This window comes from Camarhynchus parvulus, chromosome 1, assembly GCF_901933205.1.
Source record: "Camarhynchus parvulus chromosome 1, STF_HiC, whole genome shotgun sequence".
NCBI classification, from domain to species: domain Eukaryota; kingdom Metazoa; phylum Chordata; class Aves; order Passeriformes; family Thraupidae; genus Camarhynchus; species Camarhynchus parvulus.
In genome coordinates this window covers 81,936,138-81,950,636 of record NC_044571.1, presented here as the reverse complement: position 1 = coordinate 81,950,636, position 14,499 = coordinate 81,936,138, and the positions used below count along the sequence as shown (strand labels likewise).

Below are 14,499 nucleotides of genomic sequence, written 5' to 3'. Positions count from 1 at the left end.
TTCACACAAATCAATTAACTGGTGACAAATCTCTGCTCTAAGAAATTAAGATCCCACTGGGAAAACCAAGAATAGCCATTAAAAATGTTCCACAAGAAAATGCCTCATGTTGCATCTGCATTTAATTTGTCAAAGGCTTTGCAAAATTCTGTGCCTTGATGAAGCAAACGTCAGTCTAAAGGCATTGCATTTCAAACCTGGAAAACTGTTGGCTCTTTTACCCCACTGATGTAATTTGGTTTGTTCCACCTTCTTTCCTCCTTCTTTGTAGGATAACAGCTAAAATGAGCTGCTTCCAGCTTCCTTCCAGGAAGGAACTGGCATATACATTATGCTTGAGCTCACACCGGGTCCAGCGATGGGCAGGATCAATAATAGACTGTATTAGGTTGCAATGCAAGATGTAACTGCGAGTATGTATTCTGTTACCAGCTGTTAAAACCAGGTGGTTTAACCTTTTCCCACTGGATTCCCAGAGGAAGACCGGACCTGTCTGCACCTCCACTGGACCTTAAGAGGAGAACTGCACCCTTCTGCAGGATCACTGCTTCAATAGAACCACATCTGTCACTCCAGGAGAACTTGCAGCCACCATTCAATCAGACTGCTACCAACACCCTGACCCACAGGGCGTCAGGTTATATTCTGTCAGTACTTTTTTTTTTTACTACTGCATTTTTATTTTAATTTTCCTAGTAAAGAACTGTTATTCCTATTCCCATATCTTTGCCTGAGAGCCCCTTAACTTCAAAATTATAATAATTCAGAGAGAGGGGGTTTACATTTTCCATTTCAAGGGAGGCTCCTGCCTTCCTTAGCAGACACCTGTCTTTTCAAACCAAGACAGTGACTTATGACGCTGTCCCAGAGACAAACAGGAATGTCTCCCTGGCAGAAACAAATTAACAACAGCATCACTCTGCAATCTCCAGCTATTTGGCAGCAAATCCAGCAGTCTGCACAGCCACTGGAAATGCAGCTCTTCAGCCAAGATGTTATGCCAAAGTTAAACTAAACTAAATCACTCAAAATTAGGGCCATCCAACATGTTCTACCTAAGCCTTTGCTATATTCTGTAAAGAAAGGATAAAAATACCCAACAAAATATCTCACTAAAGATTTTGTGTTATGTTTTCAGGCACCTAATCTATTTCATCCCTTGAAGGGTCAGATGTCATATTGCTGAGATTTCACTGGCATTAGGGCCTCTCTCCAAAAGGCAGTGAAATATAATCTTGTGAAGCATTACAGTATGTACTTTCCATTTGAATCCAGAATTTTGTGGACCCCTGGATTCATTACGCTGTGGGAGGAGAGTTAGGTACATACAGTAAATACAAATAATTAATCCCCCAAATCAAGAGTTCATTAATTTAAACCAAATTATACACAGGTAATTTTTCAGCAAGTTATTATAATTCAAATCAGCAGTGATGTGGATCAAACCTTTTCCCCTAGGAAAGAGCAGTAATTAATCCAAAACTGGTAAAACTGGGACCAGTTCAAGTGAAAACAGTCATCCAGTATCATCAATCCAAATCCCAGGGGACAGGTCGCAAACAACAAAGAGCTTGTACAGTGAAGGCTCAGGGGTTAGAGATGACTCAATATTTCACTGCATCATCGCAAACAGGAAGAGGCTATTTCATAAGTCATGGGTCATTTCCATAACTTGAAAGCCCATCTGTATACAAACAGGTCATTACAGCAAGGAATCACACACAGGATTTTCCATCTTAACCTCAAGCAGAGCACAAGCGCTGGGCACGCTTACATCCTGCAGAAAGCTCTGATTAGCCTGGTGTAGACTGGAAACTTCCAGAAGAACCACAGTGTATGCTGGTGTCATTGATACACCCTTGTGTCTGCAATAATCTTCTCTTGTCCTCCTGATCCTTTTCCTCTAATCCCTTAATCATTGTTGTGGCATGTCTCTTTATACATACATCAAACGCTTCTTGCACTATGGATATGCTTTTGGAAACAGGCTCAAAAGGCTTGATACCTCCCAATCAGGCAGGAAGGAGGAAGTGAATGCTATTCACATTTGGTATTGCCTGTCTTCTGTGCAAGAGAAAGCCAGAGGTCATCTGCTGTTTGTAGCCTTTGTGAAGATGCCTCTTTAATTTTTTGCTTGAGTTGGTCCCTAAGTTGCTCTATTTCTGCAGAGAGGAATACTACTCTAGTAAATACTAAGGCTGCATCTGTGCTATACTTCTGCAATAGTTCAAAACTGCTGGTAGTCAGGTGTTTGGGTTTTTTAATTGAAGAACTTTAGATAGGAATTCCATTTTGAAAATAATTTCTGAGCAGTAAATAAACTGAAATCAAGAACAGAAATGTCTGAATTTCAGTTCAAACCTTTTAAAACTACTTAAATATATGTAGGAAAATTCTGAACAGAGCATCTAATTCAGAATATAAATCACTATATATTAAAACATGAAACATTTTCCATCATCATTTACTACTACCTTTTATTTTGTAAAGCTTCTCAACAGGTCTCCAATCAACAACAGCCTGAACTACATATTCACGCACACATGGTCCCATGTGGAATTCCACTGATTTCAGAGAAGTTAACGACTGTCTACTAATTACATGAACTGTTACACTTTAGTCCCTTAGATGTGAAATCAGATCTATAAAATCTACCAAGTGTGTGCAGGCCTTCAAAGATGAAGCAGAGTATGACCCAACGTTAGCAGCAGCAGCCTGCAGGCACAGTGGCTGAGCTGCATCTCAGCTAGATGTGGAGATCAGATATCTCACTCTGAGCTAGTCTAACCTCTGCTTCCTCTGTGGTCAATGAACAAACATCTCAAGAGACAAATTAGTCTCCCTGCAACACAGACACAAGAACTGAGTCCATTCCTACATAAACTACTCACATAATTAACCATCTAGTCATTAACTGTTGCACATAGTGGGACTCCACGTGAGAATAATTATACACACACAAGTGCTGTTTGGGCTCAGGCTCCTGCTAGCTTGTGTTCTCTACACGGAGATCTTGAATTAGAGTAAGAGGTGCTGAAATCAATCTTGGGATGTGTGCAGCTCTCCACAGAGCGCAAGGAAAGCCCAAGCACGCACTGGGCATCTGTTCAGCGAAATTACTTCCATTCAATATTAGTGTCTTATATTTCAATCCATAATAAATGCTAGAGCAGTGACAACTTATGTAATTATTTAACTCAAATCCCTTGATCCTTAACTATATTTGGTTAACTAACTTAACTATATTTGGTTACTCTTACCTGGAAGAATAATGCCAGAGGAGAAAAAAAAACCAAAAACAAATCAGCGAGGGGAAGCTGAAACAAAAACCTTTCCTAGATACTTCTTTTTTGTAATTACTAACTAAAGATGAAGTATTAGGCACTAAAGGAAGCACTGAGGCTGTCACACTCAATATTCATGCAGTGGAGTGTTTAAACATTACAGCAATACACAAACGGTCTTAGAGCCACCCTCTGCTGGCAGACACTCACTGGTACGCGGGGCCAGCAGCTCAGGCAGCTACAGCAGCCTCTCCAGTTCCAGAGCCAGCAGAGATCAACGCCCCTGCTGTGCATTTTGCACCACCACGTAGCATTCAGCTACTGGGAGGGACCGAGGAAGGCCCCTCTCTGTGCCCCTTTGCGTTACAGGGCGCCCAGGGTCCTGCAAGGGGAAGCTGCTATTCCCTTTCTCCCCTTACAGCTGCATCCAGCCTGGGTTTCACCTTACAGCCATGCCCCTAGGAGTTTGCCAAGAGAGAAGATATGAACAGGATTTATGATTGCACAAACCGTGCTCTTTGCTGCTCTGCAGGCAAAACAGGTGGGCTAGGAAACCACAAACCCTGCCTGAACAAACCCTGTACTTACTTGCACAACCACCTGCATGATTTTTAAATAAAATACAAATGTAATGTTTCTGTTTTGAAAATTAGACCTTCTTTTATGACATCTACTGCTTTCTAAAGAAATAACATAAATCTAGCTTGCACTTTGGACTCCGAAATGTGAACATACCTGCAGATGTCAAAACCAGGCTATATGCAAATGGATGAATAGTTAAAACTGTATCAAGAAGTTATTTATCTATGGATGGCTTCCAATATAATCTTTACTAAAGAGAGGGCAGTAGTTGACTATGATTATGAATGCACTACAAATTAGGGGAACCCCACAGAGGTACTTCAAAGTCTTTGATTCTCCTTGTTAAAATATGTCAACAAGTTTTCCAAGGGATAATAGCTTTGACACAGAACACTGTAGACATAATGTGTATGAAGGCCTGGGTTTGCTCAGCCTGCTGACAGGTTTTTGCACTATTGTATTTTAGCTGTGACAGGCTGGTGCCCAGCAATACCGTGGGTCTGCATCTTCCCTGGGCATCTGCAAACCACCACTTCTGTGTTGGAGGCATTTGAAGCAACTGGCTACAGAGGTCTGGTTTTTCTCGGGTGTCATCAGTTTAGGAAATAGAATGCACAACCTTAAAATTTTAAAATGCAAATGTTTAACATATGAAACTAGGCAGATGAAGAGCACTTTTTGTCTACTTTTTAAGTGTTATTACATCTCTTTCCCTACCCAGATTCAAAGAGGGCTCTTTCCTCCAAACTTACTTTTTTTCTTTATAATTATGGGATGCTATAGGTGGAATTCTGCAGCCACCAGAATCATCATCTCCCCTCAGCTAAAATTTATTACTATAGGGAATTATCCTAGGGTTTCTCACACACTAAACACCAAGTGCAATGTACTACTTATGGGTGACAAGGAAGTAATAGAAAAAAAAAAAAGGGAGTTTGAAAACCTGTGTGTTGGCAGACACGTTAGCTAGAAACAAAATGGTGATGAAAACCAAATGCCATTTGTGGATGGTGGACATGAGCAAAATAATGCCTTGTTTTTCCTGCTAAGTCACTGAGTGCTGAGCAGTAAATTCAGGAAAGACTGGGATAGCTATTCCCTTACATCCATGGAGGTGAACATTACCTGGAGGTTGCACACATAAAGCACTGCCAGAGCACAGGGAAAGTTCAGACCGCATGTTTCCTTTGGGAGAAATAAGATGGTAAATCAATACTACCCAAGAAGCAGAGTCACTCATACCAGTGAGTGAGGCAGACATATTCCAAAAGCAAGATCTTGCCTGATGTGATTTGTACCTAAATTTAACTTCAGGTAACAGAGAACCAAATATAGCAAAAGGTTGGGATATCTGAGGTACCATCAAACCCATGTGAATGAGGCTGCAGTGTCACTCAGAATGAATGGCAGCAATGCCACCCATCCCAGAGAGCCACATCACTGATGTGTTGACAGAAACTTGTGAGACCCTTCACATCCTTGCTTTCATGGCCAAGCATGTCACATGCCTCAGTGCTCATGATAAGGTTAATCCACCCTCCCAAGGTTAAGAGTTTAAAAGACAGTCATGAGCAGTTTTAACAAAATAATTAATGCCAACTGTAGATCATTCATGCTGTGGACCAGACGTTTGTGTTCTATTTGTTCTCAAGAAGGAATAGCTTCTGCATCCCACGAGTTTGTCAATACAAAGCTCCTCTCCTTTTCCATGATTCTCTCAACTTACTAATTTGTATTTTAGTAAGTGTTAGATTATGAATTATAAAACAATGTATACAAATGTATTTAAATACATACATTTTATATACATATATGCCTAGATTTCCAGATATGTACTTAGAAACAATTTACACTATAAAAATATTTATGAATTATTGTATAAATATTTATAATTAATAACATTCATTTATTCTCTTTGGACCTACTAAAATAAACTCTATTTCATCACCCCCTTGTTTCCAGGAGGTAGCGTGGGACAGCAGTTCCTCCAGTCACAATCTACCCTGGAGATAAGAGCTTTCAGTTGAGAAGAATTTTCAGGAGGGCAAATGCACCTCACTGCTGTGAGTTAGTAAAGTGTGACTGCCTGTCATTCCTGGTGACACACAGCACCCACCTGGCTGCCAGCTCATGTGAGGATTGCACATGCCTCTACTTCGTGTTTGTTTCTCCAGAAAGGTCAACAGCAGCAACAGCCTAACTCTTGGGGGATGCAATTACTCTCTTAGCTGACATCCACTGAGGCAGAGCATGTACAGTGAAGCCACTGCAGATCTCTCTGAAACAGCTGCCACCTCATTGTCCTCATCAGAGGGCAACATTCACCATTATCAGAACAGGGAAAGAAAATCATAATTGCATAGCAAGAGCTCACAGCAGAGCAGCCTACACTGGAAGCAGAAGCATTGCAAAAATGACAATAGGGAGTAGCTTTTCACCTATCGTATGTGCAACATTTTAGTACCCGATTCTCTTTTGCTGATCTACTCTGCCACCAAATATATAATTGTATTTGGCTATGTATGCAGGGGTAATATACAACTCCCTATATGTAAGAATTAGTTCAATCAAAGGAAAATATATCGGTAGTCTCAGTAATTTAAAAAACCTCAAACTTAGGAGAAAAGTGTTCCATATCTTACTCCAGCTCTGTTTGCACAAGGATTTGTCTGGAGTATGTTGAACAATCTCTAGTGCTGCTTACAGACATCAGGATCATTTGAGCTGCCTGGTCAGAAGGCTACACACAGCAAAACCACAAAAAGGCTGTGTCATGAGACCTAACACAGAAACACATGGTTAAAAAAGCAGCCATATGCACAAGGGACACAGCTGCTCCTCCCCGACGAAATTAACAGCATCCTTAGGTGCATAATTTCATGAGTCAGAGACTTCAGCAACAAGGCAACAACTCTGGACTTCTGGCAGGCACCCAGTCACCTGGTTTTTGTGCCATGGTGAAAATGCTCTAAACCAGTTCACAAACCTAATTCAAGTTCTAGAAAGCCACAGAACTACAAACCTCTTCCTCCAGACATCGGCAGTGACCCACAGAAAAGCATACCCAGGGCAGGGAGTGTGTGTTAACACCCTGATTGAGACACTGATAGCTCTGTATGCTGCTCCAGATAGTTGCATTGGCGTGAAAGGGAATGGTGTACTGCAGCATGGGAAGGCAAGGGCAGAAGGTAACACCAAATTCCTGAAACTACCAATGTCACTGCTGCCTCTGCTTCATGCAACTGCATTTTTCAAGAGCTCAAAAGCAGGGAATTCAAGTAATTACACCATCTAGGAATGCATGCCCAAAGAGGCTCTACTAGAAACAGAACAATGCCGATACACATGAAACCAGAACATGAGGGTTAAAGGTTACCTTGAGCAAGGTTGCCTAAGCAATCAACTACACATCTCTAAGCTATCTTTCCTGTATTGTGGCACATCAGACCTATTAAGACCTGAAGAATGTATCCTTCTCACCTTGTGAGCCCTAGGTGCTGTGCATGCAGAACAAGGTTCAGAAATCATTCTGGGTCCTGCAACTCAGCAGGTAAAGTGAGCAACGCTAGTGTGACCAACTTTAAATCTCTGCAAGAGCAGTGTAACATTATCTTTTTCATAAAGTTGTGCATCAGGAAACCAATGGCTGCAAGAATAGCTACTGAATTCAAGAGGAAGCAGGTTTGTCTAACTTATGTGGACTGCAGCCAACACATGTAGGTTAGCTCCTCACTAGCAATCCACTAAATTACATCCTTAGGACACCACATGTAAATAACTTGGCAGAATGGAGCAAGTGAAACCATGTGAGTGGAAACTTGGCCAGGAATCTGAGATACTTACTGTTGCTGCCAGTTTTCCAGGAAGAGGCATTTGCAAATAAACAGCAAAAAAAACCCACCCAAAAATGGAAGAGTAAACCAGTGGTAACTTACTAGAAGTTACCATATAGAAATACTAGAAGTTTGGGTAAAGAGTCCAGGGCAAGGAAGAGAGCAAACTCAAGGGACTGTAGCACAGGCAACACAAATGGTGCTGTCCTAGGAGCTGCATGCTTTTTCACAGTGCAGCATTACTTACCCAAAAGGAAATGTTTCTGTGCACTGAGGAATGCTCTGACTACAATACTGTTGTTTAGGTACTTGCTGCCCAAGCTTGTATTTTAAGCTGAATCATACAGGAATGCAACATGTAATTTTGCACCACTGCACTCAGCCCAAGAACCCAAAGACACTTGCACGCATGATCAGGGATTCCATCAATTTAGATGCGGAACTTGCTTTGAAAATTAATAATGGTGCATCACTTCACATAAACATAGTTGCTAAAATTAAATGTTAACCTCTGGTTATGGCTTTCACTTTTCCTTCATCCAACACTCTTCCCCTACAACCTCACAAAAGAAAGCACCAAGGAACAGTGTGCGACACTTGCCATAACCACAGGCTAATATTGCCCTTGTCAAAGGAGGCAATTTCCCAAAATGCATTCTTTCAATGAAGATATTCTTAGTGAGCTTTTAATTTCAGTAGAACTTATGTGGCCCTTAAAAATCCTCTGCTCTTTCCCCTCCCACCTTTTAAAGTTTTCATTTTTTTTTAATGTCAAAAGATGTAAAAGCTAGTACCATGCTTGAATGTTTGTCAGCTCATGGACTGCTCTTCTGGCACAGACAAACCCATCAGCTGAACAGTATCAGCTACCAACTCAGGTTTACCACACCACAACAAAAATAGACCTTCCTCGGATTAGTGGCAACTGAGTCAGGTCCACACCAACCATAACCTCTGGGATACCTCTACCTGCTTTATGCAATACAGGATTTTATCAAGCTTTGTGCTGAAGAGGGCAGTGCATACAGAAAGTACATCTAAACCTGCACTCCAAGTGTTTCTTGTTCCACATGGAAATGCTCAGGCTACTCATTGTACATATTAAAGCCAGAACAGTGGCAGCCAAAGGATTCATGCTCAGCCCTGAGTCCATCTGAGCCATGTTTGTGTGCCATTATCCAGCAATCCACGGGTGAGGAAGGCTTATCTTCAGTGCACAGCTACAATCAGCCAGCTGGCTCTGCAGGAGTTAGGGGGCCAAGAAAAGCTATTGTTCCAGGAACTAAAAGTACTTGACAAAAACTGAAGCTCTCTGGGTGGTTCTGAACTGCGTAGTGGCATATATCCTTTTAAGAGAAATGCAGTCTGCCTACAGCCTTATGGTCTTTAGTGGTCATGTCAGGCCATCCCACCTTAAGAGACATATCCATGTGTAGCTAACAGCTGCAGAAGTTTTCTCCTTGTGTTTAGCAAGTTCTCCCCACTGCTAGTGTGCCTTCCAAAAGGGAGCTTCCCACAAGTGGAGTCTTGGAGCCTCCTGTCCTTCAGCTGCTTGCAGTTTTTCAGTGTCCTGACCAGCACTTTTAAATTCTGCATATTGCGACTATCTTCCCCAGTATCTAAAATAAAATTAATTTCCTGTTTCAGTATTAGAGGAGCTCTCTTTTCAAATGAGTTTGCTTGAGTGAACTGAGTGAGCTCAAAGCTGTGGAAGCAACCACCTTTTTCTCTCTACTGAGCTCTTTCAGATACCAGATCTAAAGAACACAGGGACTTGCAGCAGCCTGCACACCCTTTCCTATTGTGTAACTGCTATTGAACTGCTGCCATGTTTCAGCTGAAGAACATGTCCATCCTATTTTCGCTCTTGACTGCTCTTAAAGCACTCTTCTCTGTGCTGAAAGACAAAAAAAAAAAAAAAAAAGGAAAACACTTTATAATTAGTCATTAGAATAATTTCCAGAGTTGCTTTACACTTGTTTGGCTATGCACAAATACTAGGTTCTTCCAGATATTGGTTTAACAGTTGCCTCCCCACAATTTCCTTTAGAACACTTCAAAAAGGCACAGAAGCCTTCCACTCTTTTTCTATTTTTTCCAAGCTCACAATGTATTCTTGGCATTATCATTAAGATACTTGGAAACGGTAACACGATATACAAGTACTCACCTGTTCTTCCCAGCTGAACTCATCCTCTCACCTTTCCCCTTGCAGCTCCAGAAACTTTTTGGCAAACAGCTCCATAAGAAACAATTAAAATAAACCAACCTTCATCACAGCTTCTTCATCCACTATCATCTGAGCAGTAACTTTAATTTGAAAGAGTTTATGCTCTTCCCCCACAGGCTTTGAAATAAGCAGTTGGCCAGTGACACTTCCAACTCCTTCCCCCAAAGGGACTTAGAGCCAGGATAATTAAGAGGATCTGAAAACAAAATTTATGTGCCAAGATGAGCATAGATGGTATCAGTCTTAGAAATGATATTCCACTTCGTTTCAGTGCACATGTAAACCTTTTTGTCCAGTTAATTTGTATACCAGAATGACATTATGCCTGACCATCATTTCCAAGAACCCCAACAGCTCTCTGCTGACATGGATGTGACAGTAGACCTAGACCACCACACACCCCAAAAATTATGACATGATGTATTAGTACACTTCATCTTGAAATCTGTGTTTCTTATGCAGCCTGGCTTTGTATACTACCCAGTGAATACTCAATTTAAGCATCCAAATGCTTGGTTTCTTTAAGAGCAAACTTGTCAGAATGAGCACCGAGACACAAAGACAGGTTTCTACGTATGAACTTGGATTAAACTTAGACTGAGCATTTTCTTCTTTGAGCAAAATCACCACACCTTCCTACTTCCTCATCTCTCCTTCAGGATCTCCCAACTGATTCTCCAGGTCAGGAAACAGGGCGGTTGCTTACCAGAGTCCTCAGTGCCCAAAATCACTTCAGTAACAAAGACAACCCACAGGTATTGCAGTGCAGGATGACAGCACAGTAAAGCACACAAAAACCTCTCAGCTGCATAGGCTGAGAAGCACACAGACACTGGAGCAGGTGTTCACTAACAGCATTAAAGCAGAGCATACTGATGTTTAGGAAATTCCACAGCGAGGTTTTCAGTTCTGCTGTCACCTTCTGTCGTTTCCTATGGGATGCAGCCACAGCACCTATTTCTGCAATAGGACGGCAAGCTTCTTACAGACATTGCAATTGAGGCCTGTTGGGTCAGGATAGATTTGGACACTGGCACTTTCAGGTGAACAGATTATCTAAGTCTGAGACATGTAACACAGGTTTCATCATTGACATCTCTGACAAGCTGTAACCAACGAGTAAGATCCATGCACTGGCAAGGATCAAATCCTCCAAAACAGACCAAAGTGAACAACACACGCAGGGAAAACTTGTTTTACTTCTCTCTCGCATCAGCTGATCATTTTGGTAGTTTCTGAAGTAATTTCCATTTTCTTACCTTAGCTGAGACATCAGTGGCACCTACATCTACCGATAAAGAAATAAGATATGAATAACAAAATAAAATTATCTGTGAAGTGGGGTGCACAGCATCCTCCTCAGAGCAGCAGCACTGACTGCAGGGGAATGGGGACGGAATGAAGGGAACCACTGCAGGTAAAACCAACTGTTTGTAAACCAGTTTAACAAAACATCCTGTCATTCAGCCAGCAGACCATCCTGGATGAGAATTTCACATGCACTTTTTCTGACAGTTATAGAAAAGATAACCAAGCTTCACCCACTCATTCCACTGCAATATTTACCATCCTTACCAGGTATCTTTACGCAGAGATAAAATCACAGGCCTAAAGTCTACAGTGGGCAACAGCTGTGACAGAAGTCATCATGCCAGTGCCCTTTATTTCACCCACAGCTCATCTAATTGAAAGATATCTGCATAGAGGAGAAACAGAATAAGGAAAGAAAAAGGGCTGTACTTGTAATTCAGAATTCTCCGGATATATGGAACTATTGATGCTATAAATTTTATTAAAAGAGCATTACCCCACCACTCCTTTTCTTCAGTGAGGAGAATGATAAAACTGGAGAACCCGCCTGTGAGGAGAAGCATTCTTAGAACACCGGACTTTTTGCAGGATGGCATGCAACTGGCTCAGCTTCCTTAACTACAGAGAGCTGCACCTAAAGTGATAAAAGTATAGCATACATTGCTGTAGTACCAGCAAATCTTGAAAGGCTGCAACGTCCAGGTGAAGTATCTGCACCACAGAACATCTCACAACATCCTTCCTCCAGCACTCGTGCACCTTGTGGCAAACACACCACCTGTGTAGTTACTGGGCAGCAATACCCTGGGCCAATGCCTTGTACTTACCTCCAGGAGGAGCCAAAGGACGAAATAAACCCTTGTGACTCCATTTTACCTGAGCTGTACCACCACTGGACTTTAGCCAAGACTTCAAGCAAGCCTGCAAAACTCTTCAGGACAGTTTGCAATTAAATATCCTCTTGGCATAATGCATGCTTTATTTCACAGGAATCAGCTGTAACTAGAAATGGTATTATTTCACAAGCCATGCCAACACTTTGACCATCTTCCCTTCCAGTTTCGAGCACAGCCCTTCCACACAGGGTTTCAGGGAACTCCAGTCCCCTTAAGGCTCACAGAGCTTTGATTACTCACTCATTTGGTGAACACATTCCCATTCCCCAGCACAAAAGACTAGCACAAGCAGGGACAATGTTCACTACAAGAAAGTCTAAAAGCACTGCTCAAAATTCCAGCCTACCTTCTGCATGCCAGCCGGAGGGCTGGAACTAAGACAGCACCTAGTCAGCTGGCTAAGCCATGCCAGTGTGAGACAGCAAGCACAGACAAACAGTGGAGAAGCAAGTCAGCGTGGCTGCTCCCATACCATGTTGAGATGTCTTACACGATCTCATCCGCCCTCTCAGCTTTTTCAAACTTGATTTACGTGTCTATGGACATAGAATTATACATTTGGATTGGAAGTGACCTCAAAGACCATCCGGTTGCAACCCTTTCCTGCCATGGGCAGTGACATCTTCCAGTAGATTAGGCTGCCCAGTACCCCATCCAGCCTGGCCTTGAGCACTTGCAGGGATAGGGTATCACAGCTTCTCCGGGCAACCTGTGATAGTGCCTCACCACCCCCACAGTAAAGAATTTCTGCCTCATATCTAATCACAATCTACCCTCTTCCAGATATACTAAGGACTTGAAAAGGAAGCAAAGCTCCTCCTGCTGGTCACACCAAGCCATATGTCTCTGACAACCAGACTCCATTAGTGCAATTATCAGGCATCGGGAAGAGCCAGAACCCTTAAAAAACCCCTCAAACCAGGGAAGCGCAGGCTGTCACCTGCCGTGTGACAAGGGCACGTTCCAATCTGCTCCCTGCGGGCAGCCGCCCCACCAAGGCGTGCCCTGCTCTTTAACCCATAGGCCGTGCTCGGTCCAAGGGCCCAGCACCGTGGCCGGTACGGCCCCGCCCGGGCCCCTCTCCCGGTAAGGCGGGGGGCACAGCCCAAGAGGCACCGTGCCCGCCGCGGCTCCTGCGCCACAGCGCGGCCTCCCCGTGCGCGCCCGCACCGCCCGCACGCCCCGGCAGCCGTGACCGGCCGCCGCTTCACCGCCACGCCGCCGCTCCTGCCACGCACCCACCGCAGCCCCTCCAGGCCCCGGGACAGACTCCGATCCCACGGCCCCGCTCCCAGCACAGAGAGGCGCTGCCTCAGCCAGAGCCGGCAGTCACCGAGTGACAATCGGCCGTGTCCTTCAGGGCACCTCCCCTCCCCGCCGCGCCCCTCCGGCTACTCCTCAGCCTCCCCCTTCTTTGTCAACCGCTCGCACGAGCTCTTCCTTGCCCCTTAAACCAAGACAAGACTCCCACCCTTCCCCTTTTTCCGACATCTTAACCCGGCTCCCCGACCGCTCCTCCAGAGCTAAGCGTCCCACGCCATCAACATGGCGACGGCCACCGCCTCCTTCTATACTCCTCTCCCCAACGCGGCCGCGCGGCGCAGGATCTGCCGGGAAATGGAGTCCACGCCCCGCACGCTGCCGCACTGTGGCCGCTGTAAGAAAACTACAAGCCCCAGAAGCCCTCGCTGCCAAGGGGCGCCAGCCAATGGCGAGGCGGCGGCGCGGGCAGTGGCCCCGCCCCGGCGGGCGAGAGGGGTGATGTCATTGCCCAGCGGGGGCCGCGGGGGCGCGCCGCGCGCCGCCGCTCATTGTGCTCGGCCGGTGCCGCGTCCGCGTCCGGCGCCGGCGGGGGGGCCGCGCTCCCGCTGCTGCTGCGCTGCCTGCGGCGGGCGGCCCCGCTCGTATCCCGCACACCGCTGCCCTGCGCCCAGCCCTGCAGCTCCTGTCCCGGGCGTCCTGGCCCCAGGGTGGTTCGGCAGCGTTCCGGAGGGCTGCGCTGCGCTGTACGGGCGGTGGGGACTGAATACGCATCCCCGAGCGGGACTGCCTCTTGCGCCCAGCCCCGCTGCACCCATCCCGGGGAGTTGCCCCGTGCCGGGAGGGTGTCCAGCACCCATCCCAGTGGAAGTGGGCTGTCTCCCGCTCATCTCCGGGCTGCGCACCTCGCCCGGCGTGCGGGGGCTGCAGCGCCCAGCCCCGCTGTGCCCGGCGTGCGGCGGCGGCCCGGGGCTGCCGCTTCTTCCCAGCGCCGCCGACCGGCTCCTGGCTCCCGCCTCGTTTTATGGTCGTGGAGAGGGAGGACAAATCCCAAACCAGGTGAGTTCTGCGCTGCTCTTCTCTTTTTGCGTGCTTTTCCTTGT

The 14,499-nt window shown here is 45.1% G+C and overlaps 1 protein-coding gene across 5 annotated transcripts in view; it reads left to right on the top strand.

The window, feature by feature from the left end:
• Positions 1 to 14,316: 14,316 nt before the first annotated feature.
• RAB30 (RAB30, member RAS oncogene family) overlaps positions 14,317 to 14,499 on the top strand; it is a 40,829-nt gene continuing 40,646 nt past the window's right edge. For 2 of the 5 annotated variants that reach the window (XM_030946298.1, XM_030946260.1), the window contains exon 1: positions 14,374 to 14,455. The gene's annotated coding sequence lies outside the window, so the exon portion shown is untranslated. Of the gene's footprint in view, positions 14,456 to 14,499 lie in introns of all 5 variants that reach the window. The other 3 variants (XM_030946279.1, XM_030946251.1, XM_030946271.1) reach the window with 3 other exon arrangements.